At 43.6% G+C, this 17,656-nt stretch overlaps 1 long non-coding RNA gene across 1 annotated transcript in view; it reads left to right on the forward strand.

Moving 5' to 3' along the window:
• Positions 1–17,656, forward strand: part of LOC129397110 (uncharacterized) — an 88,495-nt gene that overhangs the window by 23,133 nt on the left and 47,706 nt on the right. Inside the window, exon 3 of the long non-coding RNA XR_008624276.2 lies at positions 6,896–7,013. This is a non-coding gene — a long non-coding RNA (uncharacterized LOC129397110). The remainder of the gene's footprint in view (positions 1–6,895; positions 7,014–17,656) is intronic.

The following is a 17,656-nucleotide window of genomic DNA, read 5'->3' on the forward strand; positions in this document are numbered from 1 at the left end:
CTGCCTGCTTGACCAAGCTTGGCATGTACATTAGAATATACAGAGTTTGAGGCCTGAGGACCCTTGTTCTTTTTCAATAACTAATGGTATCTTAAAAACCATCTCTGGGTTTTATCATGAGCAGAGGCTGAATTCCATGCACAGTGAGGACTGTTTTATTTATTTATACTTGTTGAATAGTAAACAGCATTGAAGAATGTTTGTAAAGAAACCCAAACTTCCTTTTCCATTTCTCAGTATTAACTTTCTTTTTAGCAACTAGGGACACAATTGAATGCTATTTTCTTAAACCTCCCTGACAGAGCAGAGGTACACACTGGGGAGCGTGGGAACCTCTATTTGGCAAAGGGAACTTCTCCTGTTATTCCCATATGGAAAGAGACATAAATTTGGGGAGAGCTTGCTCCTTCCCTACATTTCTGTGATCCATGGTTAACAGTCTCCTCAAGTGAATTTCAAATTCTCTTTCCAATAAGCTGTAAAAGTACTTAAATCATTTATTTGTTCTGCTCCTGAAATGAGAGTTACTCACTAAAGTCCCAAAGTGTCCCGAACCATGAGGTGTCCACAGTAAAATGACATGTTTAAAAGTTGCCATAAATGCTGGTAACTGGACATGATAATAAATCTGAGTCATTTCACATGGCCAGTTGGGTCGGTAATACAAGACATGCACTTAAAATATATATCTTTTTGCCTTTCGGGCTATAAAGATTAATAAATTTTGTAAATTTTCAAGATAAAGTGTGAGACATTCTGAATTTTATGTGAATGACTTGCATGTGACAGTAACCATGTTCTGGCCCTTGGAACAGGAGGTAATTTACTGTTGATGGTTTCTTGGCATAATATATATACGTATTTGGGGGATAATAATTTAAAATCATCCAGCACATGGTCTCTGATAAGGTGCATAACTCAGGTACTCAGAGTTGTTTTATAGGAAAAGAGATACAGGCACACCGTGCGACTGCAATCCCGGCACGTTCTCCTTCCTCAGGAATGACAAGGGATGGAAACCTGGCTCCCCACGGGGAATAATAAAGCATGCCTGTGAAAAATGAATCCTGGACCTGAGCTCAGGGCCAGAGTGCTCCAAAATTTGAGGCTTTCCCAGGACTTAGTCCAGATTTGCTTCTGTCCAGGCCAGTGACCGCTTGAAGCTGTAGAGGGCAGGGGAGGGAGGGTCCCCTTCCTGAAAGGGAAGTGCTATGAGACGTGGCTGTCACTGATACCAGTGGGGACCTCTCTGCTCCCAGCCTCTAATCATGCTTGAAGGTTTACTCTCTGAGCATGGCTTGAGAAAGCAAGGGAAAGCAATGGAGGTTGGCCATCACAGCCAAATTCTGCCTGATGTGGAGGCCTGAGTCCTTTTGTGCAGGTGACTCACTGCCCTGTTGAATGGGCGGAAGGAACAGTGATCAGACCCAAACACTCTGGTTTTCTTCCCACCTGTTTCTCAGAAGTAATAAGTGCAGGGCTCATGCTCTGCCTGTGTGTGTGTGTGTGTGTGTGTGTGTGTGTGTCTGTGTCCTGTGTGTGTGTCTCTGTGTGTGTGTCTCTCTGTGTTTGCTGTGTCTCTGTGTGTGTGTGTGCATGTGCGTGTATGTCTTTGTGTGTGCGTGTGTGCCTCTGTGTGTGTCTCTGTGTCTCTCTGTGTCTCTTTCTCTGTGTGTTGTCTCTGTGTGTGTGCGCGTGCATACATGTATGTCTCTCTGTGTGTCTATGTGTGTGCATGTGTGCCTCTGTGTGTTTCTGTATGTGTGTGTTGCAGAGGAGCTGCTAATGTGTTCTCATGCTGGTTGTACTGCCCCTCCTTGGAACAACCTTATCCTTGGGTGCAGGGGCTGGGCGAGCCTGGAAGCTGCCAGATGTAGCACATGATGGAGGAGAAGGGCCTGGAAACTTTTGCAGTTGTCACTCAACAAACACTCATGCAGCTCCTCCTGTGTGCCAGGCCAGGTGCCAGGAGCTGGAGGGAATACAGAGAGTGAGCCTGCTGCTTTGGGATCTCATCTCCTGGAGGAGGAATAAGTTATCTACGTAGGTATTCAATTTTCACTGGTATTTAATTACAGCCATACAAGTGGTTCCATTATTAGTCAAGCTGAACTAAGTTTTGCTGCAATAACAAATTTTCCCAGAATCTCAGTAGCTTAACGGAGCAAAGGTTGGTTGCTTGTGAATGCTGTCTGTCCTACAAGGTGGTGCTCTGCTCCATACAGTCACTCAGGATTCAAGGCTGACAGGCTACCTTCTTCTTTAGGCTGTGCATTCTGGAACATGGGGTTTCTTTAGCCTCTGTAGTGGGGAAGAGAGACAAGAGACTCACTCACAAGCTTCTCTATCATACTACCTTATGATGGAGGTGTTGTTATTAGCCTTTTTACATCTGAGGAAACTGAGGCACAGAGGAGTTAAGTAACATGTCCAAAGTTTCACAGCAGGTGAGTAGCAGAACCAGGATTGTGAGCTCCAACCATCTGGCTCCAGAATCCCTGTTCTTGTCATGCTCTGCCATCTAATTAAACAGTTTCTTGGGAAGGGAATGAAGAGATGTCAGACAGGCCAGGAGCTCAAGGGACTAGAAAAAGAATTTATCAGAAGAAGGAAAGTATGTCAGGGAATGACAGGGAAGGATAAATGAGCAAGGCTAGAATCCCAGAAAAATAAAGAGACTTCATCTTGGCTGGCAGAATAGCTTTTGCAAATTCTGGATTAGAAGCCTGGTTTAATCAGTTTGGGACGAAAGCTACAGAAAATGCAGACACAGGGTGGATCTTACGGATTGTGAAGTCAGGGAGGTCTGAAATAAAATAGAAATGGCCCAAGGAAACCTTTCATATTCCTTTTTGTTTCCATATACATCTGGCCACAAAAGCTCTTTGGTGGTTTATCCCAGCTCACTGCTTCCTTAGGGCTCTTTCAAACTCCTTGCATCTATGTAAGCATGGATAAGGAGCACAGCAGACATGGGACACACCTGTGTTGCTTTCTGGGCATGCTGTAGGATGCCACTTTTTGGCTGTGCACCTGGAGCAAGAGGCAGCAGGGCAGCAGCACCCAGCCCCCTGCAGTTGAAGCTAAAGACTGCAGCTGCAGCGCAGGAATTCCCCAGTAGGACAGGAAAGCAAACACAGGCAAGATAAGGTCAGAGACAGCCAACTGTTTACAGCGTCCAAGCTCTTCCTGGGTTTGGTCCACCCTATTAAAAGATAATAACCTCTTAAAACATTTCAAAGGATGTGTTAGCAGTGTTTAAGAGGAAACATAATTGTCACCACAGCCTGGGTAGTGTGCAATTGAGTAGGAGACCATCTTCAGGATAGGATGGGTGATGGGCAAGATTGTGCTGGGAGAGGAGTTCGTTTGAACTGCAGACTCCAGAAGCTACAGTGGCTGCCCAACCCATGAAAACACCCACAGATGCTGTAACTGCTGGGTATCTGTCATCTTTGGAATAAACCACTCATGCTGGGGTCTCACTTTCTAAGCCATTACCAGCTGCAAGGGTTGGCTTTGTGAAGACAAAGGGAAGTTTACTTTATAATGATGTAGGCTATGTGGAGATACAGAATTATAGGAGCACAAAGTGCATTACTGACTCACTGTTCTGCTGCCCGTAGAGCAGCTCATCCTGCTTTGTGAGGCATTGCTGTGAGTTGCCTTCAGGCAACTTGGGAGGAAGAGCTGCCTGAAACCCTTTCTTGAATCTTCTTTAAGGATGCTGATCAGGACCCATCTACCATGGGAGGACTGTGGGGATTCCTCCATGACCTCAGTGCTGAGCTGATCTGGCTCATTAAGAGATGGTTCTTACGACCGGGTTCGGTGGCTCACGCCTGTAATCCCAGCACTTTGGGAGGCTGAGATGGGCAGATCACCTAAAGTTGGGAGTTTGAGACCAGCCTGACCAACATGGAGAAACCCTGTCTCTACCAAAAAAATACAAAATTAGCTGGGCATGGTGGCACATGCCTGTAATCCCAGCTACTCGGGAGGCTGAGGCAGGAGAATCACTTGAACCTGGGAAGTGGAGGTTGTGGTGAGCCGAGATTGCGCCATTGCACTCCAGCCTGGGCAACAAGAGCGAAACTCCATCTCAAAAAAAAAAAAAAAAAAAAAAGATGCTTCTTACAAAGAACTCTTTCTTTGCATCTCATGGATAATCTGAATTGTATATCTCACTGAACTACCTTCTTTGCCATGGCTGCTGGGGTGCCCGGAGCAAGTGACCATGGCATGCATGCTGTCACCTAAGTGGCTTTCTCTTATTTTTCTTTTCCTTCTATGTTATTTATTCTGTTGTATTGTTTATATTTTGATAAACTCACTTAAATTCATTTTGGGACAAGATGGGATCTAAACCAAGAAGTAGATAAATATGTGTGCTTTAGAGGGTAGTTATTGCAGAGTCTATCCTGGGAAGAGTGGCTCCTTTGTTCAGGATGCCTTTCTGGGTATGAGGGGTGGGTTCAATTCCTTCCATCCCTTGCTAGAAGTACGTAGTCTTTGACTGATGGATTCATTGAGTCACTGATTTGTTCTATGGACACTTATTATGTACCAGGCCCTGTGCTAGGCCTGAGGAAAGTGACGATGACCTCAGAGTTATGTTCCAGTGGTGGGAGATAGGCAAAGACTATGTAAGTGGGCAGAGACACTAATTACATGTAAGAACCACTGCCTTGAAGGGAGAATGAGGATGAGGGTGTGTCTTAGGTGGGCTGCCATAGCAAAATACCATCTACTGGGAGGCTAAAACAACAGACACTGATTTCACATGCTCTTGGTGGCTGGAGGTCAGAGATCAAGGCGTCAGCAAGTTTTATTCTGAAGCCTCTTCTTTTAGCTTGTAGGCAGCCACATCTCACTGTATGCTCACATGACCTCTTCTCTGTGTTTGAGCAGATAGAGAGAGAGAGTGCTTTGATATCTCTTCTTACAAGGATGTTAATCTTATTGGACCCCATCCTTATGAACTCATTTGACCTTAATTATCTCCACGAAGGCTTCATCTCCAAATCACATCACACTGAGGCTTGGGGCTTCAACATATGCATTTTGGGGTGGGCACAGACATTCAGTCATGACAGAGAGGGAGAAGATCTACTTCCTATGGGGTGACGCAGGAAGCCCACTCTGCGGAGGGCAACATGCATGCTGGAATGGAAAGGATAAGAATGAGGTGGCTGTGGGAGAGGAGGGTGGGGAGGCATGTGAGGGCGCGAGGTGGAGAGAACAGCCAGGGCAGAGGCCCTGAGGCTCCCTGAGCAGCTGGTGTGGTCGCAGCTTACTCAGGAGTGGAGAGTAGCACAGGGGAGGATGTGAGATGAGTGGGGCACGAGTGTGCAGAGCCTTGTAAACCAGCTATGGTGAGGGTTTCGGGTTTCCTACTACATCCAGTGCAACGTTACTGAAAGATTGTAAGCAGAGGGATGTCATGATCAGGCTTAGGCTTAAGGAGCTGTGTGGACAGTGGGCTGGAGGGATTGGGAATGGAGGCAGGAGACTGCTTGTCAGTTTTGGTAAGAGACTGGGACCATGGTGATAGCCATGTTCTAGAAGAGAGAGTGGAATCTGTTGATGGAGGAAATGTGAGAGACAGGGAGAGGGAGCACTTAAGGGCAACTCCTAGGCTCTAGGCAGAACATTTAGGTGCATGGCGATGCTGTTTACTGAGCTGAGGGGGTGCGGAAGGGAGCAGAGGCAATGTGTATGTAATGGGTAATTGCATGTGTCAATTTGACTGGGCTAAGGGATGCCCAGATAGCTGGTAAACATTGCTTTGGGGTGTGTCTGTGAGGGCATTTCCAGAAGAGACTAGCATGTGAATCAGTAGACTGAGTAAAGAAGATTACCCTCACCAGTGTGGGGGGGCATTATCCAACTGAGGGCCTGAATAGAACAAAACGGCAGAGACAGGGCAAATTCACTCTCCCTGCTTGATTGCACATCTTCTCCTGCCCTCCGACATTGGTGCTCCTGGTTCTCTGGCCTTTGGGCTCAGACAAGGTGATATGGTTTGGCTGTGTCCCCACCCAAATCTCATCTTGAATTATGGCTCCCAAGATCCCCATGTGTCATGGGAGGGACACAGTGGCAGGTAATTAAATCATGGGGGCTGGTTTCCCATGCTGTTCTAGTGATAGTGAATAAGTCCCACGAGATTTGATAGTTTTATAAAAGGCAGTTCCGCTGCACATGCTCTCTTGCCCGCCACTGTGTAAGACATGCCTTTCCTCCTCCTTTGCCTTCCTCCATGACTGTGAGGCCTCCTCAGCCATGTGGAGCTGTGAGTCCATTAAACCTCTTTTTCTTTATAAGTTACCCAGTCTCAGGTATTTCTTCATAGCAGTATGAAAATGGACTAACACAACAGGGCTTATACATCACCTCCCCTTTAGACTTGAACTGAGTTACATCTGTTCACTGTCTGCAAGCTGGAGGTTTTCCTGGGCCTCCAGCTTGCAGACAGAAGATTATGGAACTTCTCAGCCTGGGTAATTGGGTGAATGAAGTCCCATAATAAATCTCTTATATTTCTCTACATGTCCTGTTGTTTCTGTTTCTCTGGAGAACCCTGACTAATGTAGTATGTAAGGCACCCAGTCATAAGGGCAGGCTATCCTTCCATTAATGACTTCATTCCGGGTACATCTGTAGCCTAGACCACTCTTCTAGGAAAATCCTATTCCCTTCTTGTCTCTTCCATGTGGAAATCTCACAGACATTGCAACCCAACCCATCCAAATCAGATGGGAACCAGGGGTTTAATGTTAACAGGTGATATCTGCTGCTGCCAGTCTGCCATTGTCCTAAAGTATTTTATACACATTTTCTTATCTTAGAAAGTCCCTGTAAGATAGGTGTGCTAACAAGAATCATTTTGCAGCTGAAGAAATGGAGGTGCTACTGGCTCAAGGAACCTGGATTCATTTAGAGAGTGTGCCCAGGATGAGACGTGTGGAGAGCCTGGCCTGAACCAACACTAACAGTCTCCTGGACAGGAGGTGAGTAAGGAAGAAGCGGCAGGGAAGGAGGGACACCAGGTGAAAGGAGGTGGGTGTAGGAGGAAGGAGATCACAACTGTGTTGAAAGTCCTAGCAGCCTGAGAAAGACGGGGGAAGAAGGCCCTGCAATGAACCCTGTGACCTTGGGAAGGACAAGTCCTCTTGCCCCTGGGGCCCACTGTCTGAGTCCCTAGGAAGTATATACACAAAGGGTTTCAGAATGCAGAGTTTGCAGATGTGGGCTGCAGCTGCACCCTGTGTATGACTGGATGGAATTCACAGCTAGAAGTGGTTTTGTCCCTGGCTGCTGAATGTATCAGCTGTTGGTGCCGCTTTAGTTTTATTGAGTGGGAAGGATGTAGACCCTGAGTCTGGAGAATGGGACTGGGCTGGCCATGGAGCCTGGAGAAGAGAATGAGACCATGCAAAACCTTTATTCCTTGTTCTTGGTTTCTTGTTAAACAGGCCCAGTGCCACCAGATTAAGGAGGTGAGGGGGCGGTTGTAAGAAAGTAAGAGATCAGTCTGAAGATTATAAATATGGGCCAGTGCAACAAAGGGAAATTCTTGTGTCAATATTTTTCTGAGCCAGCACTTGGGAGATCCTGATTTCCTTAATAAAATGATAACAAACGTTTTTTCATGTTAATAATGTAAGGTGAACATTTCCTTCATGTTTAAGCCACTGAATGTGCAGTGAACAAAAGACATTTACATACAGGCATATTTGAGGATATGGAAGGTTCGATTCCACACCACTGCAATAAAGCAAATATCACCATAGAGCAATTTATACAATTTCTTTGGTTTTCCAGTGCATGTAAAAGTTATGTACATTATACTGTAGTCTATTAAGTGTGCAATAACCACTCCTTATCTGTCTAAGAAACATGCATACCTTAATTAAAAGATACCTTATTGCTAAAAGATGCTAAAGGTCATCTGAGCCTTTAGTGAGTAATAATCTTTTTGCTTGAAGGAGAGTCCTGCCTCCGTGTTAATGGCTGCTGACTGACCACGGTGGCGGTTACTGAAGCTTGGGGTGGCTGTGGCAATTTCTTAAAATGAGACAACAATGAAGTTTGAAACGTCAGTTGACTTTTACTGTCAGGAAAGATTTATTTGTAGCCTGCAATGCTGTTTGGGATAGCATTTTACCTACAGTAGAACTTCTCTCAAAAAAATGGAATCAAGCCTCTCAAACCCTGCTGCTGCTTTATCAACTAAATTTATGGAATATTCTAAATCCTTTGTTGTTATTTCAATGATGTTCACAGCATCTTCACCAGGAGGAAATTCCATCTTAAGAAACCACTTTCTTTGCTCACTCATAAGAGGCTACTCCTCGTCTGTTCAAGTTTTAATATGAGATTGCAGCAATTCAGTCACATCTTCAGGCTCCACTTCTCATTCTAGTTCTCTTGCTATTTCCAACACATCTGCAGTTACTACCTCCACCAAAGTCACAAACCCCGCAAAGCCACCTATGAAGGTTGGAATCGATTTCTTCCAATCTTATGTTAATGTTGATACTTTGACCTCCTCCCATGAATCAATGTTTTTAATGACATATAGCATGGTGAATCCTTTCCAGAAGGTTTTCAATTGACTTTGCCCACATCCATTAGAGGAATCACTATTTTTGGCACTATAACCTTACAAAATGTATTTTTTAAATAATAAAACTTGGAAGTCAAAATTATGCCTTGATTCATGGGCTGCAGAATGGATGTTTTATTAGCAGGCATGAAAACAACATTCATCTCCTTGTACATCTCCCTCAGAGCTGATGGGTGACCAGGCATATTATCAGTGATGAGTGCTATTTTGAAAGGAATCTTTTCTTCTGAGCAACAGGTCTCAACAGTGGGCTTAAAATATTCCACAAACCATGCTGTAAATAGATGCTATCATCCAGGCTTTGTTATTCCATTTTTAGAACACAGCCAGAGTATGTAACTCATTTATTTATTTATTTATTTATTTAATTTATTTATTTTATTATACTTTAAGTTTTAGGGTACATGTGCACAACGTGCAGGTTAGTTACATATGTATACATGTGCCATGTTGGTGTGCTGCACCCATTAACTGATCATTTAACATTAGGTATATCTCCTAAAGCTATCCCTCCCCCCTCCCCCCACCCCACAACAGGCCCCGGTGTGTGATGTTCCCCTTCCTGTGTCCATGTGTTCTCATTGTTCAATTCCCACCTATGAGTGAGAACATGCAGTGTTTGGTTTTTTGTCCTTGCGATAGTTTGCTGAGAATGATGGTTTCCAGCTTCATCCATGTCCCTACAAAGGACATGAACTCATCCTTTTTTATGGCTGCATAGTATTCCATGGTGTGTATGTGCCACCTTTTCTTAATCCCGTCTATTATTGTTGGACATTTGGGTTGGTTCCAAGTCTTTGCTATTGTGAATAGTGCCACAGTAAACATACGTGTGCATGTATCTTTATAGCAGCATGATTTATAATCCTTTGGGTATATACCCAGTAATGGGATGGCTGGGTCAAATGGTATTTCTAGTTCTAGATCCCTGAGGAATCACCACACTGACTTCCACAATGGTTGAACTCGTTTACAGTCCCACCAACAGTGTAAAAGTGTTCCTATTTCTCCACATCCTCTCCAGCACCTGTTGTTTCCTGACTTTTTAATGATCGCCATTCTAACTGGTGTGAGATGGTATCTCATTGTGGTTTTGATTTGCATTTCTCTGATGGCCAGTGATGATGAGCATTTTTTCATGTGTCTTTTGGCTGCATAAATGTCTTCTTTTGAGAAGTGTCTGTTCATATCCTTCACCCACTTTTTGATGGGGTTGTTTGTTTTTTTCTTGTAAATTTGTTTGAGTTCATTGTAGATTCTGGATATTAGCCCTTTGTCAGATGAATAGATTGCAAAAATTTTCTCCCATTCTGTAGGTTGCCTGTTCACTCTGATGGTAGTTTCTTTTGCTGTGCAGAAGCTCTTTAGTTTAATTAGATCCCATTTGTCAATTTTGGCTTTTGTTGCCATTGCTTTTGGTGTTTTAGACATGAAGTCCTTTCCCATGCCTATGCCCTGAATGGTATTGCCTAGGTTTTCTTCTAGGGTTTTTATGGTTTCAGGTCTAACATTTAAGTCTTTAATCCATCTTGAATTGATTTTTGTATAAGGTGTAAGGAAGGGATCCAGTTTCAGCTTTCTACATATGGCTAGCCAGTTTTCCCAGCACCATTTATTAAATAGGGAATCGTTTCCCCATTTCTGGTTTTGTCAGGTTTGTCAAAGATCAGATGGTTGTAGATATGCAGCATTATTTCTGAGGGCTCTGTTCTGTTCCATTGGTCTATATCTCTGTTTTGGTACCAGTACCATGCTGTTTTGGTTACTGTAGCCTTGTAGTATAATGTGAAGTCAGGTAGCGTGATGCCTCCAGCTTTGTTCTTTTGGCTTAGGATTGACTTGGCAATGCTGGCTCTTTTTTGGTTCCATATGAACTTTAAAGTAGTTTTTTCCAATTCTGTGAAGAAAGTCATTGGCAGCTTGATGGGGATGGCATTGAATCTATAAATTACCTTGGGCAGTATGGCCATTTTCATGATATTGATTCTTCCTACCCATGAGCATGGAATGTTCTTCCATTTGTTTGTATCCTCTTTTATTTCATTGAGCAGTGGTTTGTAGTTCTCCTTGAAGAGGTCCTTCACATCCCTTGTAAGTTGGATTCCTAGGTATTTTATTCTCTTTGAAGCAATTGTGAATGGGAGTTCACTCATGATTTGGCTCTCTGTTTGTATAAGAATGCTTGTGATTTTTGCACATTGATTTTGTATCCTGAGACTTTGCTGAAGTTGCCTATCAGCTTAAGGAGATTTTGGGCTGAGACGATGGGGTTTTCTAGATATACAATCATGTCATCTGCACACAGGGACAATTTGACTTCCACTTTTCCTAATTGAATACCCTTTATTTCCTTCTCCTGCCTGATTGCCCTGGCCAGAACTTCCAACACTATGTTGAATAGGAGTGGTGAGAGAGGGCATCCCTGTCTTGTGCCAGTTTTCAAAGGAAATGCTTCCAGTTTTTGCCCATTCAGTATGATATTGGCTGTGGGTTTGCCATAGATAGCTGTTATTATTTTGAGATACGTCCCATCAATACCTAATTTACTGAGAGTTTTTAGCATAAAGGGTTGTTGAATTTTGTCAAAGGCCTTTTCTGCATCTATTGAGATAATCATGTGGTTTTTGTCGTTGGTTCTGTTTATATGCTGGATTACATTTATTGATTTGTGTATGTTGAACCAGCCTTGCATCCCAGGGATGAAGCCCACTTGATCATGGTGGATAAGCTTTTTGATGTGCCGCTGGATTTAGTTTGCCAGTATTTTATTGAGGATTTTTGCATCGATGTTCATCAGGGATATTGGTCTAAAATTCTCTTTTTGTTGTGTCTCTGCCAGGCTTTGGTATGCTGGCCTCATAAAATGAGTTAGGGAGGATTCCCTCTTTTTCTGTTGATTGGAATAGTTTCAGAAGGAATGGTACCAGCTCCTCCTTGTACCTCTGGTAGAATTCGGCTGTGAATCCATCTGGTCCTGGACTTTTTTTGGTTGGTAAGCTATTATTGCCTCAATTTCTGAGCCTGTTATTGGTCTATTCAGAGATTCAGCTTCTTCCTGGTTTAGTCTTGGGAGGGTGTATGTGTTGAGGAATTTATCCATTTCTTCCAGATTTTCTAGTTTATTTGCATAGAGGTGTACAGTGCAATCAAACTAGAACTCAGGATTAAGAAACTCACTCAAAACCGCTCAACTACACGGAAACAGAACAACCTGTTCCTGAATGACTACTGGGTACATAACGAAATGAAGGCAGAAGAAATAAAGATGTTCTTTGAAACCAATGAGACCAAAGACACAACATACCAGAATCTCTGGGACACATTCAAAGCAGTGTGTAGAGGGAAATTTATAGCACTAAATGCCCACAAGAGAAAGCAGGAAAGATCTAAAATTGACACCCTAACTTCACAATTAAAAGAACTAGAGAAGCAAGAGCAAACACATTCAAAAGCTAGCAGAAGGCAAGAAATAACTAAGATCAGAGCAGAACTGAAGGAAAGAGAGACACAAAAAAACCCTTCAAAAAATCAATGAATCCAGGAGCTGGTTTTTTGAAAAGATCAACAAAATTGATAGACTGCTAGCAAGGCTAATAAAGAAGAAAAGAGAGAAGAATCAAATAGACACAATAAAAAATGATAAAGGGGATATCACCACTGATCCCACAGAAATACAAACTACCATCAGAGAATACAATAAACAGAGTATGTAATTCTTAAAAGCCCTAGGAGTTTTGGAATGAGCGTTGGCTTCAATTTAAAGTCACCAGGTGCATTCGCCCTAATAAAAGAAAAGAGTCAGCTTGTCCTTTGGAGACAGGCATTGACTTCTCCTCTCCAGCTATGAAAGTCCTAGATGGCATCTTCTTCCAATAGAAGGCTGTTTTGCTTGCATTGAAAATCTGTTGTTTAGTGTGGTCACCTTCATCAATGATCTTAGCAAGATCTTCTGGATAACTTGCTGCAGCTTCTATGTCATCACTTGCTGCTTCGCCTTTTTTTAAATTTTTTTTTGACGTTTCACTCTTGTTGCCTAGGCTGGAGTGCAATGCTGTGATCTCGGCTCACTGCAACCTCTGCCTCCCAGGTTCAAGCAATTCTCCTGTCTCAGCCTCCTAAGTAGCTGGGATCATAGGCGCCCACCACTACTCCTGGCTAATTTTTGGTATTTTCAGTAGAGACGGGGTTTCACCATGCCTGGTGGCCAGGCTGGTTTCAAACTCCTGACCTCAGGTGATCTGCCCTCCTTGGCCTCCCAAAGTGCTGGAATTACAGGCATGAGCCACTGCACCAGGCCCACCTTGCATTTTTATGTGATGGGGACAGCTTTTTTTCCATAAGCCTCATGAACCATCCTCTGCTAGCTTCAACCTTTTCTTCTGCAGCTTCTTCACCTCTTTCAGCCTTCATTGTATTGAAGAGAGTTAGTGTCTTGCTCTGGATTAGGATTTGGCTTAAGGCAGCATGGCTGGTTTGATCTTCTATCCAGACCACTTACGCTTTCTCCATATCAGCAATAAGGCTATTTCACTTTCCTGTTCATGTGTTCACTGGAGGAGCACTTTTAACTACTTTCAAGAACTTTTCCTTTGCATTCACAAGTTGGCTGTTTGGTGCAATAGGCCTAGCTTTCAGCCTGTCTTGGCTTTTGACATGCCTTCCACTAAGCTTGATCATTTTCAGCTTTTGATTTAAAGTGGCAGATGTGTGACTCCTTTCACTTGAACACTTAGAGGTCATTGTAGGGTTATTATAGACCTAATTTTAATATTGTTGTGTCTCAAGGAACAGTGAGGCTTGAGAAGAGGGAGAGAGATGGGAGAACAGCTGGTCAGCGGAGCAGTCAGAACATACGAAACCTTTATCAATTAAATTTGCCATCTTATATGGGCATGGTACCCCAAACAGTTATAATAGTAACATCAAAGATCACCGATCATATGTCATATGTCACCATACAGACATAACGATGAAAAAGTTGAAAATATTGTGAGAATTACCAAAATTTAACAGAGACAGGAAGCGAGCACATGCTCTTGATACAATTGCTTGACACAGGGTTATCACAAACTTTCAATTTGTAAAAAATGCAATGTCTGGGAAGTGCGATAAAATGAGGTATGCCTTTACTGACTTTAATTTTAGTAAATGACTTCATAAGGAAAAGGAAAAAATGTCATTGTGAGGGCACTGTGTTTGTTATAGACTAGCTAGGTCATCAACTGGGTGGTTTTGATGATACTAGCAGAGTCCTCCATGTGCTAGGACACTGAAATTCTTGTTATAGCTTTAAAAGTCATGGTTTTATCAACTAACTCCCTATTAGTTACTGTAATTGAATTTTTATGTTAGCTTCCACTAGTAGCAAGTTTTTGAGTCAAGATGGCCCTTGGGTTTTATTGCCAACCCTGACAGCAGGATCCTAGACAGGGTCGCTTTGCTCTTAAAGCCTCTGATGTCCAGTTGCAAAGTGAGTATAATTGCTTCTCTCTCAGATCTGTGTTGAGGAGCTCAAGAAATAACGAATGTGGAAGCACTCAGATCAATTACTTTTTTTGTTTGTTTCTACCTTATCTAGTTTCCTAGGTCAAAAGTTTGCTTGGCTAATGGAAGAAAGGAGTCCCAACCTTTCCAAGTGGGACAGATTCCCTAGCTGTGCTCTGTATATTGAATCTGCTTCTTATCATTTGGCTGTGGTGTGTGTGAGTGCTGAAAAGGAGGAGATAATTTCACGCACTAGGGAAATGGAAAAGACTCCTGCTTGGCAGGCACCAGGGTGGCAAGAGAATCCAGGATGTGGCCACGCACAGCTTAAAGACTACATTTCCCAGCTGCCTTTGCAGGTGAATGCCATCAGTGAGACCTAATTGAGAGTATAGTCTGGGGAGTCTGGGAATGTTGCCTAAGAAAGGCTGATTTAGTTGGTGGTGCAACTCCCTTTTTACCTCCCCTCTTTCTCTCTTTCTGGAATGTGGATATGATGGCAGAACCACAGATGATCTTGAATGAGGAGGTCACTTGCTGAGGATGGTGCAACAGAAAGATGGAAGGAGCTCAATCCCTGATGAGCTTGTGGACCTACTGTATCAGTCCTGGATTACTCACTTTCTGTCTTTTATGGAGAGAATAAACCATCCTCTTTTTAAGTTGCTCTTCCCCCTTTTTTTGTGATCCCTCTTACCATAGACCAAACTTAATTCCTAATGAATAGATCTGCCAAATTGTTTATATCAGAGATGACAGCAGGAACACATCTGTTTACATTTTCCTTTCTCCTGAAGCCCCACCTAGTCCCAGAGGGTGGTGTGTTTCTTCACTGCTATTTTGGGCAGAAGCTACCCGGCTGTGGTGGTTAAAGTCAGCACTGCTGTTAGCCCTTGTGGGGCCTTTGTGCAAATTGAAAAAAGGCATTCATATCCTAAGACACCTTCCTGTTCTTTGCCAGAAAAATGTCTCAATGCAAATTGACAATGTGTGGACAGGAATGGAACATGCCCTTGAGAAGCAGCCCCTGCACAGGATGCCACTGCTCAGCTTTGGGTCAATGTCCAGGCCAGTATCTGACCTTGAGCTTCTCTCTAGGTCTTCCACCTTTACTTAGCACAGGCCTCAGAACAGTCCAGCCAGGGGTCTAGGAGAGAAAGTGGCTGAGACTGTGTGAGATGGGGATGGGGCAGAGGACGGATAGGGTAGAGGGTGGATTACAGTGAGTTTCTGGCTATTGACTGCTTTCACATGAGCAGCTCATTTCTGTGCCAACCATTTGACTAGTAAGTTGGCAGAAGCCCTGCCTGTTGGTCACATTCTGGCCCATGCTACAAGGCCACCTGGCAGGCTCAGGCTGCAGCATGGCAGGCTGTGTGCACACGGCTATCTCCCCTAGTCCATCCCCAGAGCTGTCTGTGCAGTCCTGAGCTCCCATGTAAGCCAATGCTACTTTTGTGTGAAGAAGGTGGACGAAATCATCAGCAACTCTTGCTTATATAGAATGTGACCCAAGCAATGGAAAGAGAAAATCCAGGTCTTGGTTTTGTACTGGCTTGCGAGAAGTCCTTCTTTTCCTCTCTAGCAATTTCCCTACATCCATCCCTGCCTACCCACATTGGATTAAAGGGAAGAGAGAAAAATGCCCTAAGCCCCAGAGGGAAAGGTGGCAGAACCATGATATTGCTGCTCTTGACTTTGTAAGATGGCCAACATCAGCCCAGAGAAATCTGATCTGAAATAGAATGAGCTCACCTGACTTCGAAATTTACCAAATTTGTCATGAGGCAGTCACTTAACCTAAAAAGTAAACAGGCTCTTACTCTGTCATAGTTTACATTTTTGTGTGTGGGTCCTTTTCTGTTTTCTTTCTTTCTCTTTCTTTCTTTCTTTCTTTTCTTTCTTTCTTCTTTCTTTCTTTTTAGTAGCTTTAACTTGTTCTGCAAACAAAGAATATGACAGAACAATGTACGTTCCTTTGAAATGGCACCATTAATCTTGATAGCAAGTTTCTAATTATGAAGGATAGAGAGCTTTGGCTGCTTCATGGAACTGTCTCCTGGTGACTTTTTTCAGTCCCTTTTTCTTGCTTTCCCTGTCTCCGGTAGCTTCCTTGAGAGCTGTGGTTTCTCAGTGTTAGATATTCAAAAGCACAGCAGCCTACAGGCCATGGCTAAATCTTCTTTACAACCAGATGCATATGAGATCTTAGCAGGAAGTAAGAAAAGTAAACGCATTATTAATAAACACACTTAAATGCATACAATAAAATGAATGCTGTTTCCTTCAAAGTAACCCTCCTTTGCAGATATAGTCTAACCAAGCCTCTATTGCCCTGCCCAGCATGGATCTGAAACTCTCCTCCGTAAATTCTCTAGAACTCTAGGACCGCCCCTTCCAAATGCCCAAAAGAATCCCAACTGACTGAGGGCAAAGATGCACCTTATTTCTGGCTCCCTTTCGCTTCACCGCTTGACTTCAAATGACTTCAGGCTGATTCCAGAAAGCTAATACACCCTCAAAGGACAATGCACCTTCATTTAGCTCACTCAGAGAGGCCACAGTCTTGAGGGGAGGCACTCTCCAAGGCACAGCTCAAAAATTGTTTCAAGCAATGGAATCTTCACATGAATGGGCACATGGCCTCCCACAGCAAGGATGCTCGTTAATGGGGAAGAATCACTGAAAATCCGAATTCAGATGTGTTTCAGAAAGCAGCTTCAAAGTGTGTGACTGATCTTCCTAGTCCTGGGAAGAGCAGAATTGGCCCTTAGAACCGTTAAGAGTCAGATTGTGAAACAGAGAGTTCTTGTTCCCCATATGTTTCACTCTAAATGGAACATGAATCAGAGCTGGGAGAGGAGCTTCCAACTTCTGTCAATAATAAAAGCCTTCTTATGAGTCAAGTGCTTTGTAAATACTTTGATTGGTAGAGGAAAAAGGAATTGCATATTGAAAGAACTGTATTTCCATTAAAATGCATGTGTGTAAAGTAAAGAAGGGCAGGAAACATTGAGCCCAAGACTTTCTGAGTTTGAGTGAACCAACCTGCTGGAGTGGTTTCTGGCCATCACTTTGTGCTGCCATGTCTCAGCCTGTGCTAAGTCCAGAGGATCTGGGGTTCCGATATTTGCAAGAAAAAGCAAGGACAACAGGTTTGAAGTCAAGCAATGGGAGGGTCTCCCAGAGACCTGGAGCAGGAGGGACGAGTGCCTTAGCTGCTTCTGTCTATCCATCTTCCATCTGTCTGGCAATCAGGATATTTTCTGGGGCCCATTCAATGCTTCTCTGTTGGCTGGGGGCTCCCAGCAGCTGCCAGGGGTTCCACCTGTTTTCAGTGGTCCATGTGCAGTACTCAGAGAAATGCCTCCTGAGGGAATGAGTCCAGCGGGTGAGCGCCTTTTAAGAAATGCGGTGGCTCACGCCTGTAATCCAGCACTTTGGGAGGCCAAGGCAGGCAGATCACCAGAGGTCAGGAGTTTCAAACCAGCCTGGTCAACATGGTGAAACCCCATCTCTACTAAAAATACAAAAAATAGC

The sequence above is a fragment of the Pan paniscus genome, chromosome 12 (genome assembly GCF_029289425.2).
Source record: "Pan paniscus chromosome 12, NHGRI_mPanPan1-v2.0_pri, whole genome shotgun sequence".
Taxonomy (NCBI): Eukaryota; Metazoa; Chordata; class Mammalia; order Primates; family Hominidae; genus Pan; species Pan paniscus.